The sequence below is a fragment of the Somniosus microcephalus genome, chromosome 1, assembly GCF_052327205.1.
Source record: "Somniosus microcephalus isolate GS21.2 chromosome 1, FLI_Smic_1.0, whole genome shotgun sequence".
Lineage (NCBI taxonomy): Eukaryota > Metazoa > Chordata > Chondrichthyes > Squaliformes > Somniosidae > Somniosus > Somniosus microcephalus.
This window is the reverse complement of record NC_140987.1, coordinates 140,769,147-140,796,467: the sequence shown is the minus strand read 5'-3', so window position 1 is coordinate 140,796,467 and position 27,321 is coordinate 140,769,147.

The following is a 27,321-nucleotide window of genomic DNA, read 5'->3' as shown; positions in this document are numbered from 1 at the left end:
CCTACCTTCTGGTAAGGTCTGTCTGGTGCTGGGTGTGGCTTTAGTGGTTCTACCGGATTGCTTGCTCGATATTTCAGGCATATTGTGCAGTTTGACACCTCATTTGTCCCATCTTGGTTGATTCGTGACCAGTACATCACCTCTCGTGCTCTTTTCTTACACTTTTCGATTCCCAGATGTCCTCCATGGATCCTTTTTAGCATCTCTTTTCTCAGACTCTTTGGGATAACTATTTTACTTCCTTTGTAGATGATGTCTTCGACCACTGATAGTTCCGCCCTGCAGTTCCAGTACTCTGCCATGTCAGGTGAGCAGTCTTGCTTCATGTTGGGCCATCCATCCAAGATGATTTTCCTCAGTCGTCTCATTGTTTCATCTTTGTTTGTCTCAGTCTTTATGAGCTCCATTTTTGCATCTGCTATGGGCAGTGCACTTGTGATCATGTCCACGTAGGCGTTCACTTTTTCATCCATTTTGGTGTTTGCGGGCTCACTTGGGTCAACAGCTCTGGACAACGTGTCTGCTGTATACATCAGCTTACCCGGTGTGTACGCAACATTCAGTGTATAGCGTTGCAGCCTGATCATCATTCTTTGTATTCTAAGCGGACAGCTATTTAGTGGCTTTTGGAACAATGCAATCAAGGGCTTATGGTCAGTCTCTACACTGATTGCTTGTCCTGCCACAAACTGGTGAAATCTTTCACAGGCGTATGTGATGCTGAGCAGCTCCTTTTCCATTTGAGCATATCGCATCTCCGCTTCTGTCATTGAGCGCGATGCATATGCAATAGGTTGCCAGTAGTCATATTTTTGCAGAAGAACGGCACCGAGCCCACTCTGTGATGCATCTGATGATATCTTGATGGGTCTCGCTGGGTCATAAAACCTCAGAACTGGTTCCTCTGTGAGCAGTTTCTTTAGATCGCTCCATGACTTCTCATTCTCATGATTCCATTCCCATTCTATGTTCTTTTCAGTTAGTCGTCTCAGTGGCGCCATCTTTTCTGAGAGGTTGGATATGAATTTACCCATGTAGTTGATCATTCCATTAAACCTCTGCACGTCCTTTTTGCATTGTGGCTTTGGCATATTCTCAATGGCGGACACCTTTCTGGGATCTGGTCTGATGCCCTCACCGCTAAGGATATCTCCCACGAATGTCAGTTCTGTCACCCCGAGCTGGCATTTCTCTCTATTCAGCTTCAGGTTTGTTTTCCTTGTTGCTTCCAGCACTTTTTTCAGTCTCTCGTCATGCTCAGTTCTCGTGGTTCCCCATAATATGATGTCATCCATTGATGTATCAACTCCCTCCAGGTGCTCATAGATCATATGGATAGTTTTGTGATACACTTCAGGAGCTGAGGCAATGCCAAATGGTAACCTTAGGAATCTGTATCTGCCAAATGGACTGTTGAACGTGCACAGTCTTGAACTTGCTTCGTCCAGTTTCATCTGCCAAAATCCTGATGATGCATCTAACTTGCTGAAATACTTTGCATTTGCAAACTGTGACATGATTTCCTCACATGTAGGAAGCTTGAAGTGCTCTCTCTTTATTGCTCTGTTTAGATCTCTTGGATCCAGGCAAATTCTGAGCTTTCCATTCTTTTTGTCCACAACGACGAGGGAACTCACCCACTCAGTTGGCTCATCTATCTTCTGAATCACGTTCAGGCTTTCCATCCTGTCCAACTCTGCCTTCAGTTGCTTTTGAATAGCAAACGGAACTTTTCTGCATGGATGTATGATCGTTGGCATACTTTTATCTACTCTGATCATGTGTTCTCCTGGAAGGCAGCCTAGACACTTAAATAGGTTGTTGTACTCTTTCATGAGTTCATCATAGACTGTCTCTCCTTCGCTTTCCACAACGAGGACTCTCTTTACCAGGTTCAGTCTCTCACAGGCTATTAAGCCTAGTATGGCCTGCACATCCTTTGGCACCACGATTAATGCTAGCGTGTGCTCTCTGTCCTTGTGTGTCACTTTGACAATGCATCTTCCTTTCACTGGTATATCAGTACCTGAGTATCCTGTCACTTTCACTTTGATTCCATGTATCTTTGGTCTGGGTCTAACTTTCTCAAAATCAGTCTCTGATATCACATTAACTTGTGCTCCAGTATCCAATTTAAATGGAATGTGTATGTCATTCACTTTTAGTGTCAACATCCAGTCTCTTTTTTCTTCTTTGTTTTCAGACACAACATCCACATAGAACTCCTCTATCTCGCTTTCATCTACTGCATGGACCTTGCTTTGTTGCGCTTGGGTCTTACAGCAACGGGCATAATGGTTGTTTTTGTTGCAACTATTGCATTTTTTACCATATGCTGGACACTTTTTTGGTGGATGCTGTGTACCGCATCGACTACATGACTTTCGATTGCCCCTTTCATTTTTGTTCGCTGACCACGCCTCTTTTTTCACATTGGCGCTCTTTTTGTTAAACGGTTTGTGTCCGTTCTTACTCACTGCATCCACGTTGCAGCTATTGTCACTGAACAGCTCCTTTGCCTGTGACTTCACAGTCTCTGTAGCCCTACACAGTGCTATGGCTTTTCCCAGGTCTAGATCTTGCTCTCTTAGCAGTCTTTCCCTTAGACCATTATCTGGAATACCACACACCAGTCTGTCTTTTATCAGCGAGTCTGTCAGTCCCCCAAATTCACACGTTTTGCTTCTGTTTCTCAGTTCAGTCACATACTGATCAATAGTCTCTCCCATTTTCTGCACACATGTGAAAAATCTGTGCCTCTCAAATGTCACGTTACGTTTAGGTATGCAGTAGGCCTCAAACTGTTCCATTATTTTATCCAGCTTCATTTTGTCTCCATCAGCAGCGAATGTGAAGTTATTATACACCTCCAGCGCTTCATCACCCACGACATGCAAGAACACTGACGCTTTCATTTTATCACTTTACTCGTCAGCTCCGATTGCCGCTAAATACAACTCCAAACGTTGTTTGAACCTCCTCCAATTTTCAGCCACATTACCTGTCAACTGAAGCTTCGCCGGTGGGTGTAAACCTTCCATTTTTCACTTCGTTAGCTATTCTCCAATGGTAAGTAACGATGTTCTCTTTTGGCTTGCTAATATGTGGAGAGCTGATTTCGCTGGATAGCTTGCTTGCCACTATCTTGTCGAGTTGCTAACTTCAGATTTTTCCTCTTCATCTCTTTCAATCCCACTTCTGACACCAGGTATTGATTTGTATGTGGGTTCAATGATGACACATTTATGAAAGAGAATGTCTTTTAATCTAAAGTGTCTTCAAGCATGTTAACAGTTTTACAGGAGACACCATCCTAGAGATCCATCTAAAACGAAACTAAAACTAAACTCTCTCTCTCACATGCCCTCTGCTGGTAAGGCATAAATAATCAAACAGGCAAATACCATCACTATTTGCTGATATCATTACAGTAACCCCATGAATATCCATGAGAAATGTGATGGATCTGTCTGCTTTTGCAAGCAAGGTATCAGCCACCAGTTTGATACTTGCATGGACTGCAGATTGCTGAAACTACTAATGTCCCCTTGTTTCCAGCCTAGAAGGAGTTGGAGGCAAAAGGGTTCAGAGCTGCAACAGATAACCTAAAATAACAACAGAAATTGCTGGAAAAACTCAGCAGGTCAGGCAACATCCGTGGAGAGAAATTTGAGTTGACGTTTTGGGTCGAAACTCATGCTTGCTCTGGAAGTCGGCTGTAGGTCATCTTAGAACAGGCAGCACAAGTCTGTCACTGCCTCCCTAAAGAAGTATAACCTCCTCATAAATTGCTCTTTAGTTAAGTGCAGGAATATTCTCCTTAATCAGTGCACTTAGTTGGGAAGGTAAGAGCAGGTGTGAGCAGGCCTCTTCCCACATCCTGTCCATCCAGCAGCATGCTTGGACACACCCTCCTCCTCCTTCCTTGTACCGCTGTAGACCTAACTGGGAAATCCAGTCGGGTACAAAGCAGGCAGAAATCAGATGGACCGGATTTCAACCCAATTTGACAGCCCATTACATCTTGTTAACAATCAGGGCAGAGACATGAAAATTGGCTCCATGACCTCTACTTTTGGCATTCAATGTTCAACTACTATAACTACTAGACAACTAAATGGCTAATTTTGCTTTCAAATTTCATGATTCAATGATCTAGCATTTTTTTAAATTGGTAGGTAACTAATTTAAGGACAGTAGGGCTAGAAAGTACTATTACTTGGATGCTTTGAAGAAAAAAATGTATTAATGAAAAAAAGATACAGAGAAAATAAAATACCACGCAATACAAAGCTAGCTTAAGGATATACTAAGCACCATATGGAAACACAGCTGGAGTACCAGCCTTAATATAGACATGAACAGGTGCTGTGTGTGTGGTGTACACTTCATTTACCTTGCTTGACATTGGGCTTGACTTTTGCTACTCATTAGTTCCTCACTGTGCAGAACAAAAAGAAATATACTGAGTGCACTTTAAAATGTTTTCAGTACTGCCAATGATAAATTGAAAAATACACAATTCATTAACTTTAATTTAGCCAATTTCACTTGCCCATTAATTTCAACGTCCTTAAGAACATCCATTTAAAAACATATTTCCCTTATGTCTGAATGAAGGAAGAATTATTTGATATGGTTTAAAAAGAGTGTTGGTGAACAATCATGGTACTGCTCTGTTTTACAAGATTTCTTATTCTGCTATTGTATGACTAAAGAATCAGAGTGAGATTTTCAGATTACAAGGTCACTAGATACTTATGGATGAGGAAGCTCATTCGGCCAACTTAATACATCTATTCAGAACATCTAATATTCTTCCCACTGCAGTACAGATAACCTTCTTGTTTACACCTGATAATTGATTCCATTATCTTATATGAAATTCATGTAAGACTAATAATTCTGCAATTGCCTGTGTCTGTTTTGTCACAATTTTTGACTGTGGGCACCCCATTAGTCTGTTTCCAATCTTCCCCAATGTCCATTGACTTCCTCATAATGATTGTTAATTCCTCACAAATCGCCTCACTAGTCTCTCAATAATCTGGGATAAATGTCATCTGATGCTTGGGATTTATTTGGTTTGAGCCATTTTAGCTTGTCTAGAACTTCAATCTTTACATTCAGGAGGCTATGTTGTTCATGTCTTCCCTCATGAATACTTTGAGGAAGTAATCATTCAAAATATTTATTACCTTTTGCTCATCATCACTTTCAAGTCTATTTGAATATTTTAAAGTTCTCACCTCTTCTCTATCAGTCCTTTTTGCTATTGTAGTACTGAGTGATTTTTTTTTAATCGTTAATTTGCCTTTGCAGCTATGCATCCTTCTAAGTATCTCAGGCCGTCTGATCACCTTTTTAACTTGTTTCTGCATGATCCTATATTTGACCCAGAGAGCCCCTTCATGCTGCAGGATTTGAAGAGGTAATTTTTCCTCTTAATTTCACTTTAATTTTGTTAATCCATTTAGAGTGACACCTGTTTAGTCTGAGCTTGTTGTCTTAGGTATGTATTTACCATTAATGTTCAGCATTATTATTTCAAAGAAAGACTTGCATTTCTATAGCACCTTTCACGACCACCGGACGTCCTAAAGCACTTTACAGCCAATGAAGTATTTTTTGAAGTGTAGTCACTGTTGTAACGTAGGAAATGCAGCAGCAAATTTGCGCACAGCAAGCTCCCACAAACAGTAATGTGATAATGACCAGATAACCAGATATGTTGATTGAGTTGACACCAGGGATAACTCCCCTGCTCTTCTTCGAATTAGTGCCATGGGATCTTTTATGTCCACCTGAAAAAGCAGACAGGACCTTAGTTTAACATCTCATCTGAAAGACGGCACCTCTGACAGTGCAGCACTCCCTCAGTAGTGCACTGGAGTGTCAGCCTAGATTTTCTGCTAAGTCTCTGGAGTGGGACTTGAACCACAACCTTCTGACTCAGAGGCACGGATGCTACCAACTGAGCCATTTGTCTTCTACTGAAATGTTGACAAACATGCTCTTCCAAACCATTGCCCATGAAATTATGGCTGCGTATGGGGGAGCAAGGAACCATTCCTGCACAATGAATTGTAAGGCTTCAGGTGCACCAGATATGGGTCTCATTACCATCAAGTTGGCAAGCTGCATACAGTAACAGGAATTGAAGATTGGGCCACTTGACACCAGCAGCGGCCCTTGGGTAAGTGATGAAGGGGGGCAATCAGGTAGGGAGTAGTGGTAGCTGAGGGTTAGAAGTGCCAGGTGGAAAGGTAGTAGTGGTGGCTGGGGGTGGGGGGTGGTGGGGTGGGTGGGAGTTAGATTAGCGGAGCTGGGGAGCGGGGGCTTGTGGTTAATGGTGGTGATCGGTGGGGCAGTGGTGACGATTGGGGGTGAGGGGATGGAGCGGTGGCTGGGGAGGGGAAGCTAAGTTAGCGGTGCTGGGGGGAGTGATGATCGGGGGGGGGGGCGGGGGCAGTGATGACGATCGGGGCCGTGGGGAGGGAGCGGTGGCTGGCATGAGGGGTGGATAGTGGTGATGATCAGGGGAGCGGGGTGGCAGGGGCGGTGGTCAGAAGCGGCCCGTGTTAGTTGAATGCGGGGTCAGGAGAAGCACTCCTGCTCCTCCTGGCTCCACATTCAGGTAAGTATATTTTAAAATCTTACCTGTTAGGCCGCATGTAGATCTGGTTTTCCTGAGTTCAGCCGCTGCTGGTGCTGGCTGCCTCAGGGCAAATCAATCTTGCAGTGGGGGTATCAAACAGGCACTAGGCCCCTTATTTACAAATGAGGTAAAAATTGGGTAGCGCCCCCTTTGGGGTGCTACCTCCGCCAGGAAAGTTAGCGCCCCCGCGGCCGATTTTCCCAGGTAGCGCCCCGAGAGGGAGGAGGGGCGCTACTGGAAGTCCCTCTTGGGGCGGGCGCTGCGGCACGTCGCGCTGCGATACTGCAGGCCTTCCTCCCCTTATTAAAGGGGAGGGGCCTTACGCAGCGCGGCTCGGGGCCTAGCTGGGCCACCAGGGATCTGGAGTGCTGGCAAACAAGCCCGACAGTCAAGAGGAGTGCCGGGCTCATGGAGAGCAGCCAGCACCCTGTGCGGGGGGGCTTCACAGGGGCCGGGGACAGCAACGGGGGCAGGTGCTAGCAGGCGGCCAGCAACAAAAATGGCCGCCCGCCACCTCCCCTTTAATTAGCAATGCCCCAGCCTCAGGTAGGCCCCTCTGACCCCGGCAGATGTAGCGTCCGGCAGTAAGCCGGGGGGCGCCACCCAATATTACAGCCGGGGCGCGAGTGGGGTGCTGCGCTTGGCGATGATGTAATTGCCGGCGGCGCAGAGCCACATGGCGCTAACGGTTAGCACTACCACTAACCTCCCGCTGAATTTCGCGGGAGGCGTTAGCAGCGCCGTGCCCAGGTGCTAGTTATTTGCGCCCCATTAGTACCCTCTTAGGGCACTAACGGGAGGCGCAAATCAACCGAATTTAGCCCCCACAGGGTTTAACGCCCGTTTCAAGCTTGGGCACGCGCACCGATTTTTTTTTTGGCCCTTACCAATATGGTGGGAGGCGCTTCAAGCCAGCCATATTGGAGGCTTAGGAGTCCATTTAGTGCCTGAAAAATGGGCACTGCACAGCTGAATTTCCAGGTCTCAATTCTTCTCTGATCTCTTTAAATTTAGCCTATTTAAAGTTATAAACCCAGGTGCTGGTCTTGAGTATAATTATGTCTCAAATTATGTTAAACTTGATCAATAACCCCTAGGGGCAATACAACTTCCATTCATTCCACATTCAAAATATTGGCAAGATTTTGCTTTCACCGGTAAATCAACAGCTGATTTTGAAGTGACTTGCAGCTGACAATAATGGCTTCTGCCAAAAGCAATTTGCCTCCTTCACTAGTGCTGATAATGAGTTACCACTAAAGGGTTGAATAGTGTTACAGATCCTTCTCCACATTTTACAGTTTTAAAATGTTGGCAGACATAGACCAGTAAAAGCTTGGCTTAAACTCTGTACTACATTTTATTTTCTCTGCAATGGGTCAGAAAGGAGGTGCAACAGGGAGGTGTGAGGCCTAATTTCCTCAGTTGTTCTACCAAACACCCCACACAACTGTGGCTGTAGTCTAGAGGAACGGCGTGGGGAAAAAGCCAGAAGTCAGAAACGCTGGGCCCTGACCTCAGTTGGTAAAATCTGCTTGGCCTGTTAAGCCAGTCAGATGAGGCATACCGGCATCAAGAAGAGTGGTAATCAGCCCCACTAGTGGGGGCCCAGGCCAGGGAAACAGCTTAGATCCTTAAAGATGGGGAACTTAATTTTTTTAATTTTAGTATCATCCCCCTTACACTGACGGCCTAAGGGGGGACAGAAGGGATCTCCCCACCACCCCCCCAGACAGGCGATGGCTGCTGGATTTTCCAGCAGCAGTTGGCTGGCAGACGCCTGAGATGTACCTGTAGGGATACAGGTGAGTGCCAGCTGCAGGCAAAGGAGATGTTCTCCCACTAACCCTGCAAACTGCAGTTCATGGCCCATGGATTTTCGGCTTTATTATGCGTATCGCAAACCAGCCAGCATTTACTGTTCAGGTATACATTCTGACTTTTTACTGTGCCAGAAGTGTATATATAGAGAATGCCTTCGTCATTCACTGCCCAAAACGTAATCAACTTTCACTTCAACAATTATGAAAGTTTACATTTTGTTGTTATGTACACAATGGGGTACATGATACCACTTTAAATCACTTATTTAACCTGTTCTTTTCTGGTTGGATGGCTGCAGAATTGGGTATTGGGCTTCAAGGTCTCATATGTACAGTGTATCAACTCGACTTACACCGTTTATTGATTTGTTCTCAGAATATAGGCAGCGCTGGCAAAGCTACACATTGCTATAATAAATAAAAACAGGAAATGCTGGAAATACTCAGCAGATCAGGCAGCATCTGTGGAGAGAGAAACAGAGTTAACGTTTCAGGTTGATGACCCTTCGTCAGAACATTGCTATTCCTATTTACCGTGAGAAGGTGATGGTGGTGGGCCTTCTCCTTCAGCTGTTGCAGTCCTTGTGATGATGGGATTCTTACAATGGTGCTACATAGGAAATTCTCGGCTATTTACTCAGCAATGATGAGAGAATGGCAATATATGTCCAAGTCAGAGTGGTGTGTGATGTGGAGGGGAACTTGCACGTGATGCTCTACCCATGATAAGGTCTGCCATATTTTTCGGTCTCTGTTTCCAGGTTCTGCAGGTACCTGATCACCACCTTCTGCCAGGAATACGTTACTGCTATCTTCTGGGTAGAGTGCACTGGAATGCCAAATAGGGCAATTATCCTCACACCCACCTCAAGAAGCAGCACCTGCTCCAGCCATCAAACAGGGAGTTTGGGTGCTGTGCCACTCCAATTCTTGACCACAGACTCCTTTTCCTGATTTGTTTTGCCATTCACTTCTTTTGAACCAAACAGCTTTTGAAAAGGATGACAACTATCTTAAAACCCCTTCCTGTGATTTTGAGTTTGCTCCAGATATTTTTTCTACATGCCCAATGCAAAAGTTCACTTCCATGGGCAAGCCCTCAATCCCGTAAAGGAAAAGTAATTTTATGCACAAAGTTTTCCGGAATAGCAGAAGGAGCGATGGACAGAAAAAATTATGGGATCCCACTTGATTTCTCCAACTAATGGTAAATTTCACACTAACAGACCATAAAACTTAAACTGAATGCTATAGATTATGTTTATTAAGAGATAATAGTAGCAAAATGAAACTAAATAGCAACTTTTAGCTAGATTATAATACCTCCTATTAATTTACAATGTCTGTCAAAACAATAAACGCCAGTACAATTCAATTCAATTTTTATTTGTCATATATGCAGCAGATGTGAGTGCTGCACAATGAAATGTTGATTTTTACGAGTCCTCCCAACATTGGAATAAATATGGCATAACAATGATACAGTACGTTAAACAATTTAGACCACACATCCTTAGTCAAGGATGTGGTCCTTTGCCCACATAGCAATACAGTGAGAAGGGAACTGAAAAACTTTAGGTAACAGTCCAAATTATAAGACTTTCTTCCCTTTGATCCAGTGTGATATAAAAATAAAATAGATGTTGGTCACAATTAATCAAAGTTGCAAGCACTTCTTGCAGTTTCAGATCTATCAATCAGGTTAGAGCTCACAGGTATCAGAGCAGTCTCTTGGAAACTAGAAAAGCAATTCACACCCCTCAGGACACAGCCAAACTGCAAGAGTCTTGCTTGTAGGACCATCTAATAGGACCATTGCAAAGGCCGTAGACAGAAATATAGTGATTGATAGCTTGGTGATTAATATTAGCCTGGTGATCAAAATTCATTATTATCTATCATTTGTATGGAACAATTCACATAAGCAGAAGGCAGGCAACTTGCTCTGAAGTGACCAGGGATGTGGACCTGACTCTTTAGATCATACACAGACTCCTTCCCCTCCTAAACACTGAAATTGTTTCAAGGTGTAATTGGGGTGGAACTCTGGTTGGGGGACTAGAAAAAAGTGACTGTGCTGGGATTCCAGCCTGTTTGCATACCTGCAAAAAATTTTGGGGGGCGGGGGGGGCGGAGCATGGATGAATCTTTGACCCACATCCCCTATATCAAGTATATCCCCAAATTCTACCCATTAAGCCTTGATAGGCCTCAAAGGAATTCTCATCAGCTGAGACCTGCTGAGAGTTCTATGGAGGCCCATGCAGGCCTTAAAAGTCTCATACGCAATGATAATTGATCAAAGAGGGAATCTATTATCTTTGTTGCGCCATCAACAGGTATCTTGCCATTATTTTTGGCCCAAGGAGGATCTCCAAGAACCTCAGGCAGAGTGCTGAACATTACAAGGGCAGCTCAGGGCATGAGCCAGTGCTCCACCCAACCATTCAATGACCCCTGGTAGCACTATTTGAGATAGGGTCTGTGGCCATAAGCGTGAGTGAACGAGAGTTCCACTCTTGTCCTGGTGGAGTGGAACCCCAGGAATTTTGGCCCCATTATTTCTGCAACTGGGTGATCCAGGTTATGTACCTACCAAGGATACGAGAAACAGTAAAAGAAAATGACAGGTAAAGTTGCTGTAGCTTGGGAATTACTGTGAGCAATGTTATTGTATGACTATTTAATCTGTTTATATCAAATTTCTCTCTGTCATTTTAATCCATTATTAAAATAAATGCATATTATATTAATCTATTATAATATTGGAGAGAGGAATTTGATACAAGTGAGTTAATGTTTGTATAATAACTTCCCTTAGAATATTTCCAGGCTTATAAACTACTGTATTGTCCAATATAGTGATAATATGGCTTTAAGAGTGTTCTAAGATCATTGCAGCATGCATGGGTATTACCTATGTAATCATTTTGCTTTAGGTATGATTAAGCCATGTGTAAAGTGAGCATGAAGTAAAGATGCAGCCTCTACGTATTTTGTGCATTAACATGTCTACATAAAAGAGTCACACAGACATTACAATCAGTACACAAATAATTGATTCCTTTTCAAATATTATGTTTGAATAATTGATTAGAAAAATCCCTATGCTGTTTGCACACTTTACTGTTTACACTATAGCAGTCAGTTGGGGCTGGAGACACAACCAGTTTGTTTCCAAAAGACTCCAGCTTATACATTTACTGTAGCCCTGTAGGACTTGGCCCCTTTCCATCTGCCAAGTAGAGGTTGGCTGCTATGTCCCTGCTTCAAAGCATCATGGATTCTACTTAGCATCACTGGGAGATAATTTGGCAGACAGCCAAGCTTCAGATTCATTTCACAATGCAGTCAATCACAAATTCATAACAGGCAGCAATAACCTTTCAGCTTTCTGTTGGTTTCACGTGTTCTTCTGATATGTGTTTAATTAAATATATCTAACATCAATTTGTGATCTGAAAACTTAAAGATAAGAAGTTAAAATAATCCGACAGAGAACAGAGGAAAAATATGAAAACAGGTGAGATAACACGAGAAACCGCAAATGCCGAAATTCGGAAATAAAAACAATGAATGCTGGAAACATACATCAGGTTAGTCAGCAACTGAAACAGAAAGCCAGGTTAACATTTTGCATGGAACTTTACATTAAAGGGTTCTATTCAAAACTTTAACTTGTTAGCACAGATATAATGGGCCGATTGGCCTCCTTCTGTGCCGTCAATTTCTATGATTCTATGAAGTGGAACAAATGCTGGCTGACCCACTTTTGTACTTTTCACACTCTGTTTCTCTTCTAACAGAACTCTGTCCAGCTATCTTTTAAGTGTCAAAACTTCTGCTGTAAGAAAGAACTTGCACTTAGATAGTTTCTTTCACAACCTGAGGATGTCCCAAAATGTTTCACAGCCAATGAAGTACTCTTGAATTGTAGACACTGTTGTAATGCAGTGAAACACAGCAGCCAATTTGTTCACAGCAAGGTCCCACACACAGCAATGAGATAACTGACCAGCAAAATCTGTTTTTAGTGATGTTGGTTGAGGGTTAGATGTCGACCAAGACACCGTGGATAACTCTCCTGCGCTTCTTCAAATAGTGCTGGGGATCTTTTATATCCACTTGAGAGGACCTTCTGAAGTGTGTCAACAAAGAGCCAAGTCTGACATCCAATATACAGAGATTTGTCAGAGTTCATTTCAATCTGCTCATTTATACCAAGGATGCCATAATCATTCAAATATTCACTATCCTTGACAGCAAAATTTATTTTCAGTAATTCTTTTAATTATAACATTTTTCCTGCTTTCTGAAGTGGGCCTAACAGTAGTATTTAGACTGAGCTTCACATTGTATCAATGGGGTATAAATTGGCATGTGTTACACTCATTTCTTCAGCGCAAAATGGATGCAAAGCATACCAATTTAGCAGTGGAACAGCCTGTGCCCAATCTGCAAATAAGGGTAATATAAAAACAAATCAAATCAAATCAAATCAACTTTTATTGTCATTGTTAGTGCACAAGTGCAGTACAACAAAATGTAGGCTTGCGGCTCCCGAGAGTGTACATTTGGATTAAGGCATTTAAACATTCAACATACATTTGGCTTGTAGTATATTAACATAAATATAACCATAATAAAGTGCATTGGCAGATGTGCAGGCTTTAGAGTTTATTTGTGGAGTTCAGTAGGATGACAGTCCTGGGAAAGAAGCTGTTCCTAAATCTGGTCGTACGGGTGCGAATGCATCTGTAGCAGCTCCCAGATGGCAGGAGGGTGAACAGACTGTGGCTGGGGTGGGTAGGGTCTTTGATGATGGACCGTGACCTCCGTAGACAGCGTTTCTGGTATATGTGCTCCATGGTTGGTAACCGGGTGCCGGTAATGCGTTGGGCAGTTTTGACTACCCGCTGCAGGGCTTTCCGGTCATAGTAGCTACAGCTGCCATACCATACTGTGATACAGTTTGTCAGGATGCTCTCTATAGTGCAGCGGTAAAAGTTAGAGAGGATCAGGGGTGACAGATTACATCCCTTCAGCCTCCTTAGGAAATATAGGCGCTGCTGGGCCTTCTTCACCAGAGAGGAGGCGTTGAGGGACCAGGAGAGGTCTTCCGTGATGTGGACTCCAAGGAACTTAAAGCTGTCCACCCTTTCCACCACAGCCCCATTGATGTGGATGGGGGTGTGACTTCTGCCTTTGGACTTCCTGAAGTCCACAATGATTTCTTTTGTTTTCTTGGTGTTAAGGGCCAGGTTGTTATTGGCGCACCACTTCACGAGATGCTGGACCTCCTCCCTGTAGGCTGACTCATCGTTGTTGGTGATCTGGCCTACTACCGTGGTGTCATCCGCAAATTTGATGATGGTGTTGGAACCATTAACAGCCACACAGTCGTGGGTGAAGAGGGAGTAGAGGAGGGGGCTCAGCACACATCCTTGTGGGGCCCCCGTGTTCAGGGTCGGGGGGGGGAGGTGTGGTTACCTAATTTGACAGACTGTGGTCTGTTTGTTAGGAAGTCCAGGGTCCAGTTGCAGAGGGAAGTGTTCAGGCCAAGAGTTTGGAGTTTGGTGGCCAGCTTGTTGGGGACGATAGTGTTGAATGCTGAGCTGTAGCCTATGAACAGCATTCTGATGTAGGTCTCCTTACCATCTAGGTGATTTAGTGCCGAGTGTAGAGCAGTTGTGATTGCATCCTCCGTTGATCTGTTTGCACGATAGGCAAACTGGTGTTGGTCAAGGGAGGCAGGAACACTGGCTTTGATGTGGGCTAAGACCAGTCTCTCGAAACACTTCATTATGATGGGTGTGAGTGCGACAGGTCGATAATCGTTCAGGCACGTCACAGCCGTTTGTTTTGGCACAGGAATAATGGTAGCGGTCTTGAAGCATGTAGGGACTACTGCCTGGGCCAATGACTGATTGAAGATGGCGGTGAAGACATCAGCCAGCTGATCAGCACATTCCTTGAGTACCTGTCCAGGGATGCTATCTGGTCCAGCAGGTCGACAGAGTGAGCACCTGGTCTTCCGGGGGTGGCAAGGCTTTGGTAGCCGGCTCCCTGTTGTCCCTGTCGAAGCGAGCGTAGAAGTTGTTAAACTCCTCCGGAAGGGAGGCATCGCTAACCGGGGACTGGTGTTTTTGCCCTTGTAGTCAGTGATGGACTGGACGCCTTGCCACATGCGCCGGGGGTCCGAGTTGTTGCGGAAGTGATCCTCTATCCGCAGTGTCTGTTTCCTTTTGGCAGTCCTGATACCCTTTTTTAGGTTGGTCCTAGCTGCACTGTAAGCCGCCGCGTCGCCAGATTTAAACGCTGCGTCGCGTGCTTTCAACAGTGAGCGGACCTCTCCGTTCATCCAGGGTTTCTGGTTGGGGTATGTCCTGATATTTTTATGGGTCGTGACGACCTCGACGCAGCTGTTGATGTAGAATAGCACTGTGGATGCGTATTCCTCGATGTCATTATGGGCAAACATGCCCCAATCAGTGCGTTCGAAGCAGTCCTGAAGCTCTGATACTGCCCCCTCTGGCCATACTTTCACTGCTCTCGCTGATGTTCTCCCTCTTTTGATGAGCGATTTGTATGCCGGGGCTAGAAACAGGGAGAGGTGGTCAGACTTCCCAAGGTGGGGGCAGGGAATGGCCTTATAAGCATCTACAATGCTCGTGTAGACTTGATCCAGTGTGTTCTCCCCTCTTGTGGGGCAGGAGACATTCTGGTGGAATTTCAGTAGTACAGTTTTTTGGTTTATGTGATTGAAGTCCCCCGCGACGATAAAAGCTCCATCTGGGTGCGCAGTTTGTTGTTCGCTGATGGCCCTGTAGAGGTCCTTCAGTGCTAGTTTGGCATTAGCGTGTGGTGGGATGTAGATGATAACAGCCGTGAATTCCCGAGGCAGGTAGAAGGGTCTACCATGAGGAATTCCACATCAGCCGAGCAGGATCTATCAATTATATAAGTGTTAGTGCACCAGGCATTGTTAGTGTAAATGCAAAAACCGCCTCCCTTGCTCTTACCGGAGTCTGCAGTTCTGTCAGCGCGGAAGACCGTGCGTCCTTCTAGTTGGATGGTGGTGTCAGGGATGCCGTTGTTCAGCCAGGTCTCTGTGAAGATCATGGCGCAGCATTCCTTTGTCCTTTTCTGTGTGGAGAGATCCAGTTTGATCTCATCCATTTTGTTCTCCAGTGACCTGATGTTGGCCAGAAAAATACTTGGGAGGGAGGGTTTGTGTGGGGCCCTCTTCAGCCTGTTTTGGATACCTGCCCTCTTACTCCGCTTCTGGAAGGGGTGGAGGCCCTCTCTCTTTAGCATTCCACACTGACAGACAGTGTTTTAGTAACTTGGTAAGTGAGTCAGTACTTGCTGACAAAAGTCAGCACAGTCGCCCTCCTCCTTGTTGCCCCAGTTTTGTTTCTACGTTCAGTAGCTAATGCACTGGACAGATCTCAGGGCATTTCCAGTGGTGATGACTGATATTCCTACCACTGCATACTGTAGGTGGAAACTCTGTAGGGGGTGGCGTGTGCCCAGTCAGCTCTGCCCCTGACTGTCTCTGAGCAGTTCAAATCGCTCCCACACCCCTGGGTTCTAGACACCGGACTTAGGTACAGGCGGCGATACAGAAAATAGAGTAGACAACTGGTTTGGTGCAAGAAAACCGTAATTTTTATTAAAGGCACAATAAAGTCACAACACTGAGAATTACTAGGATAATTACAGGCATATAAATGTACACTTATTTGGGAATGGGGAACACACGGCGCATCGAGGGAACAACCACATTAAAATCCCCCTACCCTTGTCCCACCCCCAATACCTAACTAGATTAAGCTACGAGGGGTCAGGGATTTATGCTCACCAATTCGAAACCTGTTGATTAAACCGGTTGTGGTTTTTGGGGTTCGCTCTTGTTGTCCTTTGGGGTCCGTCGTCGTCACGTGGTCACAGGGCACGGTGATGGAGTTGTTTGTGCAAAGTACCCTCCTTTTCCTCCGTTAAAGTCTTTGTTGGGTACTTTACCTTGCAGAGATGTTTTTTTTTCCTTCTGGTGGCGGTTTGGTCACCGACGGCTTTGTTGCGGTTGGGGCTCAGTTGGCGGTTTATATTGTCATTTGATCTTCCTACCCATGCTTCAAATGCCAGCTTATAACTAGGCCGGGGTGTGTACCCGCTCATCCCCAACGCTTCTTTTTCGCTGCCCTTCTCTGCTTTTATTGGTTTTACCGTTCGTTTCGTCTCGTCTGCCCGTTTGTGGCCCTGTGTGTCCTGTGTGCATTCGATTCAGGTCCCATTCTCCTCCCGCGTTTGGCCCCCAGTGTAGTAATGGGCGTCCTCGGTGTTGAGCAGCGCAGGGAGGGAGAAGAAAGCCTGCGACGAGGCGAGAGGCAAGAGAGAGCGGAGAGACCAAGAGACCTTGGCTACCGGTGGGCCTACAATTATACCCGGTTCTTCATCCCTTATCTGTGCGCCAAATCAAGTCAGTCCTTTGTCTAACTTTTGGCGGGCTCGTCCAAAGTGATTACGGTCATCCACTTTAACAGCTTTTGGGGCGGTTGTCTCCTGGTTTAATGGCTTCAATATCCTGGCTGTTTGTTATTTATGAAATTTAATCGTCTTTTCCTGGCTTGGTAGCTACTGTGAGCTGTTATCGATTATGTATGCAGAAAGTTAATGGCCTCAAGATTAGGTCCATCCTGACTTGATCTGTTCCAAGATGAAGAATGCATATTCTGTGTTTACCTAGCTGTCTGGCTTTACAAAGTCTTTCACAGATCCATGCATGTTAGGTTTTATTTCAGGTTTTGAAAGGGCCTGCCTCTTGCATGGCCTTGCTTTTAAAATCCTGTACGTTTTGGTCATGAGGTTTCAGAAGCCATTTTGGGTACCCTTTTTAATAACTTGTCCATACAGGATCCCTTTATCCATAACTTTTGGGGAATGTGGGAATTGTGAGAACCCTACACTCCTCCCGTTGATACTAAACTCGCTTTAAGTATCATCCTGATAAGGCGAGCAAAATTCCCGACCCTCCATAGTCAATCTTCCCCTGTAATTACCTATCTATGATCCCACGACACATGCATTTCCCATTCTGTAAAGATGTAGTGTACATAAGCATACATAGACAGAATACAGGCAGTTACACACATCCAAACATGGAGGGGGTCCAACACCCCTGCACCACTTGGTACACATACATCTTTATTAAAAATAACAAATCGAAAAAAAGTCTTTATTAAAAATAACAAAAGCAAAAGAAAAAAACAATCTTTATTCAGAAACACACAAAAAATTCAAACAGGTGTATCTCCCTCCACCTTAACAGAATGTTCCTTCCAGATCCTTTGGTTTCGGAATTCTAGTATTTGGCCTTTTCCCTTGCACTGGGTGCACACTAGGTATAATACTATTCCCAGCTGGCAAACCACGAGGATGTGGGAAGCCAATCTAATCCATGAAGAGACCTCTATGTTTTCAAAAATGTCCCACCAGTGTGGAACTACAATGTCCAATATTTTGGCCCCTATCTCTACTGTCTTCTGCTCCAGAGTGTAGAAATGTTTCTGTGAGACTATTACTGCTTTGAGTATTTTGGTAAGGTGTTCTGGGAGAGGGGGGATTTCATAGCCGAAATGTGCTACATACTTTTGTAGGTTGGTGAAATTCTCTTTTACAGTGAGGTGAACAGTGGAGGGTTCAGGATTGGGAACAATTCGTTCTTGGGCCACTTGAACTTCTGCCTCAGGTTTAAAGCAGAAACTGCTGTCACTTACCAGACACCAGCTATGCTGTCCATGCTGGTAGTGGGGCGCACCTGTGGTGACACAATATGACTCACCTCCGATATATGCTACCTGTGGGGGAACATGATCTTGTGCCATTACCTCCATGGTACAGTTTATAGGTTTTGCGCCAGCAGCTCTAAACCCGCACTGTGGTTTTGAATAGGCGTTCAAGTGCTGGGGACACAGTATTACGTGTGCTCCCCGGCTCCGGCACCCCGAGAGGTCAGTACCTGTCATGGCGTGCTCCCACTTTATGACATAAGGTGGGACCGCTGTGAAACGGATGTGTGCACCCCCTTGAATGACTCCAATATTCTCAACCCTGTATACCGGTGCGGGTCGGGCTGTCCCACCCATGACCGGCATCCTTACTACTATACCCATGATATTATGGTTTGAACGTCCACAATCTACTGGGACTGGGTAGGCCTCAGAAGCTAGCCAGAGTTGACACGGGCTTAATGCATTCTCAAATGGATGGAGGGCTGCGAGGTGCTTGTTGCTGATCCAGGAGGAGACTAAACCCTGTTTTAAATCCTCCAGATTACTGCGGCCCTCGCCCTGCAACCATGCCCCGTACAGCACGCACACCTCGTTCTGCGCAGCCTGATCTGAAGCATTTCTGTCCTCTCTTATAAGGGCATTTACGGTCTTTGTGTGCCTCTCCAGCTCAGCAATGATCTCTTTCAAATGGACCGTCATAGCCTGGTCCTCGTGTAACTCTGAGCCTATTACCTTATTCTCATCCATTAAGACTTTCTTCAATTGAGTTTTTAAACCGTTTATCTGTGTCTGCAATTCTATGTCATCCAAGCTGCTGATGACAGAGGACCCTGTGTTAAACGCAGTAAAAACATCATTCCAGGCTCCCCTTCTTTGCCTCCCCGTATTACCAAAAAACACATTGTGTGTGGTGTACAGTTCCATTTTGTCGACAATGGCAAAATCGAACTCATAGAATTTCCTAAACACCTCTTTTAACAGGGCCTGGTATAGCTGTTCTGTCTCTTTGGGGCACCACTCCGGTAAGTGTACTTCGATGAGGTTTAAAATCACGGAGGCTACCGCGTATAGCATCTGATCCATCGGCACTAATACCAGCCCATTCCCTGGTCCCTTGGTGGTGGCAGGGCACCCCTCCCTGTGTGTCCTTGCTGCCTGAGTCATGGGCAGGGGCTTTCGGGGGTGGGTCACAAGTTCAGTGGCATTCACTGGGATCGGGGAGTATGGGACCGCGCACGCCTTCAGGCTGGAATCCCACTCCACACCCTCCCCGGCATCTTGCCATTGCTGGTGGAAAATGATGGGTATGCCTGTGGGGCAGACCTTCTCTGACCCCCACATACAGACATAAATCCCCTGATCCGGTTCCCACCACTTGTCCCAGCACACACTCAATCCCCCGTGAGTCCCTGTAATCGTCCGATGGGTATTGTTCCCCAATCATTCCCACTCAACTGCGGGGTTTCCCATATCCTTGCTCAGTTTTCTGAGCCACCACCACCTATCCAAAGGTATCTGTCCCTTGCACGTTAAACATACATGTTTCCCTACGGTGACGCTGACCCTTGTAGCAACAACCTGTACCCTTTGGCACAGGAGGGAGGCCTCCCCATTCGTGAACCCGGTCTGGCTGGAGTACTGAGTCGAATTGAACCCCAGCCACCCTGGCCACCTTCCGTCGTGGAAGTAAACGGCGAGCTCCTCCGCATCCCGTTCGCCACTTCCATCGGTAACTATCGGTGCTCTCTCTCCTGAGCACCCATAGATGTGGGATTCCTCCACGTCACCTCGCTTTCCAATGCTCATTCCAATCAGGGCGAGTAGGAGTATGCCCGCCTTCATCCTGAAATCCTCTCTGCAAAGAGACACAAGAATATATAGCCAGTTCCGAGGAGATTCCCTGGCTTGGGTGAAGCATAGTCGGGTCTTGCGACCTCGACTCAATACAAACACTCTTAACAATACTACTACTTATTTAAAACTACCAATCACCTTGTTTAAACTTACACTAAACACCCAAACTTAACAATATCAAACTTAAGTTACGTAAACTATGTACATCCGCCGCCCGTCTCTGGGTGGCCAGCCTAATTCCTGTTCGGGCTGCGGCACACCGCTCCCTTCGGTGTGGCCGCACTGTCCTGTACTTTCGGTCCCTCACAGCCTGTGGCTGCTGGCTGGGGACCTCTGCCCTCAGACCGATCCCTCACTCGAGAGGCTGCCCTTTTTAAATGGGGGGCCAGTGACCACGGTTTCCTTGGCTGGGGCGTCCGTGGGGACCTTCTAGGGACTTTGGCGGGTGGGGGTTTTCTGGCTGGTGGGCCTTTAACCCGAGCCACTGCCCCCTCCGGTGCGGTCTATGGGCTTACCACTACCGCTGACTGGGGATCTTCTTCCTCAGGTTTTACCTCTCCTGAACCTGGGCTAGGGGCAGGTAACTCTTCGCAGCCTGTTGCTGCAGACTGAGGGTCCCCGCCCTCAGGTCCCAAATCTGGGTCCGGGGCGGGGTCTTCGCCCTAAGGTTCCTCCACCTCTAAACCTGGGTCGGGGCGGGGTCTTTGCCCTCGGGTCCCTCCTCCTCTAAATCTGGGTCAGGGGCGGGGTCTTCACCCTCGGGTCCCTCCTCATCTGAATCCCAGAAGAGTGGGGGAGTATCCCAAGCGGTGGGTGGGATGGCCCTCCCCTTAAACAAGCCACAGCGCCTGCCTGTGCAGTCTGTGAAATTGTTCCCGCTGCAGGCTGAGGATTTCTATCCTCAGACCTTACCCCGACTGACTGTTCTCTCTTCTCAGGCTTAAACAGTTTACACTGATTAATGTAACTAGCAGCCTGTTTCAAAGCCTCGTCCACTGCCCCGAACAGGCCTTCTATGGACTCCCCATTCTCTTTCCTTACCAGGACGGCCTTAAAGGCAGGATCTTCTTGGACCTGCTTTAGGTCCGGGGCCAAAGCCACCCCCTGTGTGCATCCCTTGTCCCGGACTGCGGCTACCGAACCTGCTCTACAGGGATCCCAGAACTCTCCTTCCCTGGCCCCCTGCTTGGCCACCTCGTTGGACTTTTGGTTGCCCTCCCACTTGGTATGGAGGGGTCCTAACTCTATGGCCAAAGGTTTGGCCATTTCCCCAGCCTGCTTGTTCCCTGTAAATCACATTAGGCTAAATGGGACCTCGTTAGACCTGGGTGAATTGGTCAGGTCTTCCGAATGGATCACCATGCTGGAAGCCCCAGTGTCCACTGAATATCTCCCCTCCACCGTCTTCATCCGCATCTTAACACAGGGCCCGCTCCCCTCATCATTTCCAAGGGGACACAGGTCGACAGGCTGCGCTAGTTCTCGTCAGGGCCGTGGGTTGGATGGGGCGGATGGGGTCAGAGCACCGGTAGCGGCTGCCACTCTCCCTTGGCCAGTCAATATGGACCTCATGGTGTCCAAAAATGACTCGACTGCGGCGGGAGGGATTCCTGCCTCTGTCTTTTGGGCTGGGGCTGTGGAATTCTTTCCCTTGTTATCTTTCCAAGGGTTTTTTGCACTCCTTCCTCCAGTGCCCATCCTTCCCACACCCATAGCAATTGAGCTTTGTGCTCGAAGGGTTATTCCCTTCCTGATGCCACTCCTTCCTACCCTGTCATGCACCTTCCACTTAGGTGGGTGTGCATCGGTTCCCCTACCGTTCTTATAGGCGAGGGTCAACAGTCTGATCACTGTGAGTTCGGTGGTCAGGGGATTCCTAGGGTCGAAACAGACTTCCGCCTTGGCCCGGACCTGTGGCAAGCTGTTTGCCACCAGGCAACGGAGCCAGTGGGTCAGCTGATCCCGGTTCAGGAATGTCCGGTTAGGAGCCCCAGGACAGGCGCTCCTATATACCGGCCATAACCTGTCCGCGAAAGCTGGCGGGGTTTCCCCTGCGAGCTGCACTGTCTTCTCCACACAGGAGAAAAGGACTTCCCTCATTCATCCCCATGGCCTCCAGAACTTCATCCCTGAGCCTTGCCCCCTTTTATACTCGTCAGAGAGGGATTGGAGGAGCTTACTCTCCAAAGAGAACAGCAGCATTTTGGCCTGCTCAGCATCATCACAATCGTTGACACTGGCTGCCTGTTCCACTTCCCTGAAGTGGACCGAGGGGTCTCCTTTCTCGGTGAGCCTTGGGATATGGCTCACCATAGCCCTAAGCTGTTGGGTGCTGTAGGGTAATACGAACTGGTTTTGGAGGGGTCCCTCTTCATCGCCATTAACGGGTGGGCCGAACCTCCGATGCCGGGCTGGGCACATCGGTCCTGGTTCCAGCCTCTCCTGCGGGGGTTGTTCCACCTCCGCTTCCACCCCTGACTTCACCCCCCCTTGCTGCCAGACCTCACTAAAACCTGGCGCTATGGGTGGTGGCCGCGGGACCTCCTGTTCCTCAACCGGGTCGCCCCTTGGCACTACCTGTGGTGCCTGAACCATTCTCCCCTCGTTCCCTGTAAAATCCGCCTGGCCTGCCTTCGGGCTTATGAGGGCCAGGCTCAGATTTTCTATTTGTTCCTTGCAGGGGCCATGATCTGCATCTTGAAACCCCTGTTCGCTTGCCAACTTATAGGCTGCCTTTACTTCTTTTACTTTCTCCTCCTGCTCTCTTAATTGTCTCGCTAGGCGGGCATTCTTCTCCCACAACCTCAGCTCATTACCCTTGGCTTCGGTGACTTGGCACTGTAGGTATTCCAACCTGGCCTTATGTTCCCCCATTAATTGCACCCTTTCCCGATTCAGGGCCTGCAATGCTACTGGTAACTTTTCCCCTGCAAGAGCCTTGTCCTGGACCTCCAGGGCTGACTCCCTTATCTTGGCTGCCTGTGCTGCAACGAGCCTGTCCAAAAGCTGGACCTGCTTCTTGAAGCACATCAGCCAGACTGCCTTCTCTAGGGATTTGTTGTGCTCCTTCCCTTCTGTCCACTTAGCTGCGGCATCTACTGGATGCCCAGCCTTTAACAGATTGGTGATCCACTTCCTCGTGATATTCACCTTGCTGAACACATAATCAGGAATCCTTTCCTCCATCATGGTTTGCTCTTCCGAACCATTGTCTACTGTATCGCACCCCTGTTGCCAGTGTCCTGCCGCGGTCACCATTTCTGTAGGGGGTGGCGTGTGCCCAGTCAGCTCTGCCCCTGACTGCCTCTGAGCGGTTTGAATCGTACCCACACCCCTGGGTACTAGACACCGGACTTAGGTACAGGCGGCGATACAGAAAATAGAGTAGACAACTGGTTTGGTGCAAGAAAACTGTAATTTTTATTAAAGGCACAATAAAGTCACAACACTGCGAATTACTAGGATAATTACAGGCATATAAAAGTACACTTCTTTGGGAATGGGGAACACGCGGCACATCGAGGGAACAAACACATTAAAATCCCCCTACCCTTGTCCCACCCCCAAAACCTAACTAGATTAAGCTACGAGGGGTCAGGGATTTATGCTCACCAATTCGAAAACTGTTCATTAAACCGGTTGTGGTTTTTGGGGTTCGCTCTTGTTGTCCTTTGGGGTCTGTCATCGTTACGTGGTCACAGGGCATGGCGATGGAGTCGTTTGGGCAAAGTACCCTCCTTTTCCTCCGTTAAAGTCTTTGTTGGGTACTTTACCTTGCAGAGATGTTTTTTCTTTTCTTCTGGTGGCGGTTTGGTCGCCGATGGCTTTGTTGCAGTTAGGGCTCAGTTGGCGGTTTATATTGTCATTTGACCTTCCTACCCATGCTTCAAACTGTAGTGTCCGAGTATCAATAATACACGGACTGCAGGAGAACAATAATAACAGATATTTACTGAACAGAGGGTAAGCTTAAACTGAAGTACAGAAGCCTGCTATGGCTTTATATACAGGTGTGGTCACTGCCGGTACTGCAGTATAAAATCAGTTCTCTCTTAAAGGTACATACACAACACAAACGCCAGCTTATAACTAGGCCGGTGTGTGTACCCACTCGTCCCCAATGCTTCGTTTTCGCTGCCCTTCTCTGCTTTTATCGGTTTCACCGTTCGTTTCGTCTCATCTGCCCTTCTCTGCTTTTATCGGTTTTACCGTTTGTTTCATCTCATCTGCCCATTCGTGGCCCCATGTGTCCTGTGTGCATTTGATTCGGGTCCCATTCTCCTCCCGCGTTTGGCCCCCGGTGTAGTAATGGGCGTCCTCGGTGTCGAGCAGCGCGGGGAGGGAGAAGAAAGCCCATGATGAGGCGAGAGGCAAGAGAGAGCGGAGAGACCAAGAGACCTTGGCTACCGGTGGGCCTACAATTGTACCCGGTTCTTCATCCCTTATCTGCGCGCCAAATCAGGTCAGTCCTTTGTCTAACTTTTGGTGGGCTCATCCAAAGTGATTACAGTCATCCACTTTAACGGCTTTTGGGTGGTTGTCTCCTGGTTTAATGGCTTCAATATCCTGGCTGTTTGTTATTCATGATATTTAATCATCTTTTCCTGGCTTGGTAACTACTGTGAGCTGTTACCGATTATGTATGCAGAAAGTTAATGGCCTCAAGATTAGGTCCATCCTGACTTGATCTATTCCAAGATGAAGAATGCATATTCTGTGTTTACCTAGCTGTCTGGCTTTATAAAGTCTTTCACAGATCCATGCATGTTAGGTTTCATTTCAGGTTTTGAAAGGGATTGCCTCTTGCAGGGCCTTGCTTTTAAAATCCTGTACGTTTTGGTCATGAGGTTTCAGAAGCCATTTTGGGTACCCTTTTTAATAACTTGTCCATATAGGGTCCCTTTATCCATAACTTTTTGGGAATGTGGGAATTTTGAGAACCCTACAACTCTCTCATGAGAGTTCCTGCCAACAGAATGCAGAAGTGCAAGTCACAGCTGTCGACACTGACAGTGCATTGAAAGGACAACAGGACATGTCTGGTGCATTAGCCACTGAACCCGGGTAGGAGAGGGCAAATAAAATGGATGGCACTGAGCGAGAAAGCGGAGAAAACAGTGTGTGTGTGTGGGGGGGGGGGGTACAACAATGGTAGTGAGACGGAAGGGAAGCAAAGGGTGGCAAGAGGAGGAGAGAGGGAAATGGTTGGTAAGTAGAGGAGAGAGGAAAGAATGGATGGTATTACAGGGGAGTGGGGAGAATAGATACGTGGAGAGGAAGGCAAGAGAATGGAAGCCTATGATAACGGTGTGTGAAATGGATGGCAAGGAAAGATCAGAGGAGAAGAGGTGGAAATGGATTACAGTGAGGAAGGGGATTGAATAGATAGGGGAGGGGAATGTATTGAAAGGAGATGGAAGGGTAGAAAGGAGTAAAGTGAGGGAGTGGCATGTGTGCATGGACAGTTACCTGAGAGTGAGTGAAGAGTAGTACCTGAGGAAGCTATGGTTTAGCAAGGTGGCAGTATTTGAGCTGTGTTATTTGCTTCAGGATGACGTAATTCGGACACCGACTCGATTTTAACCCCAGGTCGTTCAAGTCATGCACAGTGCTGGACCCATCAGTGAAACATTGCAACAAACTGTAGAATGGCCAGAAGAGGCTGAAGGCATGTTTGAATTTAATTTTTTTTTACAGTTTCCTTGTGGGCCAGGAGGAGCGGGAGTGCTCCTTCCAGATTTCCAGGAACACTTGGGCATCTTTTGCCCATGACTCCCCTGCCGGACTCCTCCAACTACTTACTTCAATTATAGCTTTTGATTGCTGAATGACCTCGTTGCGTGCTGTAAAATGTTATAGTTCTAAAAATACTGTTTAAATTGGTTAAATCTGCACCAGAACAAGAAATATAAAGCTGATTTTACAAATGTGCACTTCTGGTAGAGAACTCCACCCACCATGAGCACACATCAGGAAATTACAAGTGTGCCCTCCATAATTTTACATCCATTAACTATCAATCATAAGAACTCATCCGGGGTTTCCCAACAAGCAAAGCTCCCTGTTGTTTTATTAGCAAAAATGAGAACACATGGAATTGGAGGTAGCCTTTCGACTTGGGTTGAAACTTGGTTGGGAGGTAGGAGACAGAGAGTGGGGATAAAGGGTATGTACTCTGATTGGTGGGAAGTGACATGTGGTGTTCCCCAGGGATCTGTTCTGGGGCCTCAACTTTTCACCATATTTATTAATGACTTGGATGAAGGAATAGAGAGTTTTATATCCAAGTTTGCAGATGACACAAAGTTAGGAGGGGCAGTAAGAAGTAAGGCCAATGGGAGTGGGAAGTTGCGAAAGGACAGAGACAGATTAAGTGAGTGGGCAAAACTATGGCAGATGGAGTTCAATGTTTGAGGTCATCCACTTTAGACCCAAGAAAGATAAATTGTAGTATTTTCTAATTGGCAAGAAACTAGGAATTGTAGAGGAGCAAAAAGATTTGAGAGTCCAAGTTCACAAATTATTAAAAGTTAGTGCACAGATTACAAAAAGCAATCAAAAAAGTTAATGGAATGTTGACCTTTATCTCAAGGGGGTGGGATACAAATGAGAGGAAGTGATGCTTCTGTTGTCTAGAGCCTTGTTCAGACCCCATCTGGAGAACTGCGTTCAGTTGTGGGCAACACACCTCAGGAAGGATATATTACCCTTGGAGGGGGTGCAGCGCAGATTCACCAGAATGATACTGGGACTAAAAGGGTTAAATTGTGAAGACTGGTTGCATAAACCTGACTTGTATTCCCTTGAGTATAGAAGATTGAGGGGTGATCTTATCGAGCTGTTTAAAATGTTAAAAGGATTTGATGGGTACATCCTGAGAAACTATTTCCTCTGGTGGGGGAATCAAGAACAAGGGGATATAATCTTCAAATTAGAGCTAGACCATTCAGGGGTGAAATCAGGTCAGATTTTTACACATAAATGGTCGGAGAAATCTGGAACACTTTCTCCCAAAAGGCTGTGGCTTCTGGCACAATTGAGCTTTCAAGATTGAGATAGATAGTTTTTTTGTTAGAAAAGGGTAGCAAGGAATATGGAGCAAAGGCGGGTAAATGCGGTTGAGTTGCAGATCAGCTCCATAGCTTACTCCTGTTCCTAATGTTCCAAGGAGTTTGCATTCATAAAACCAGCT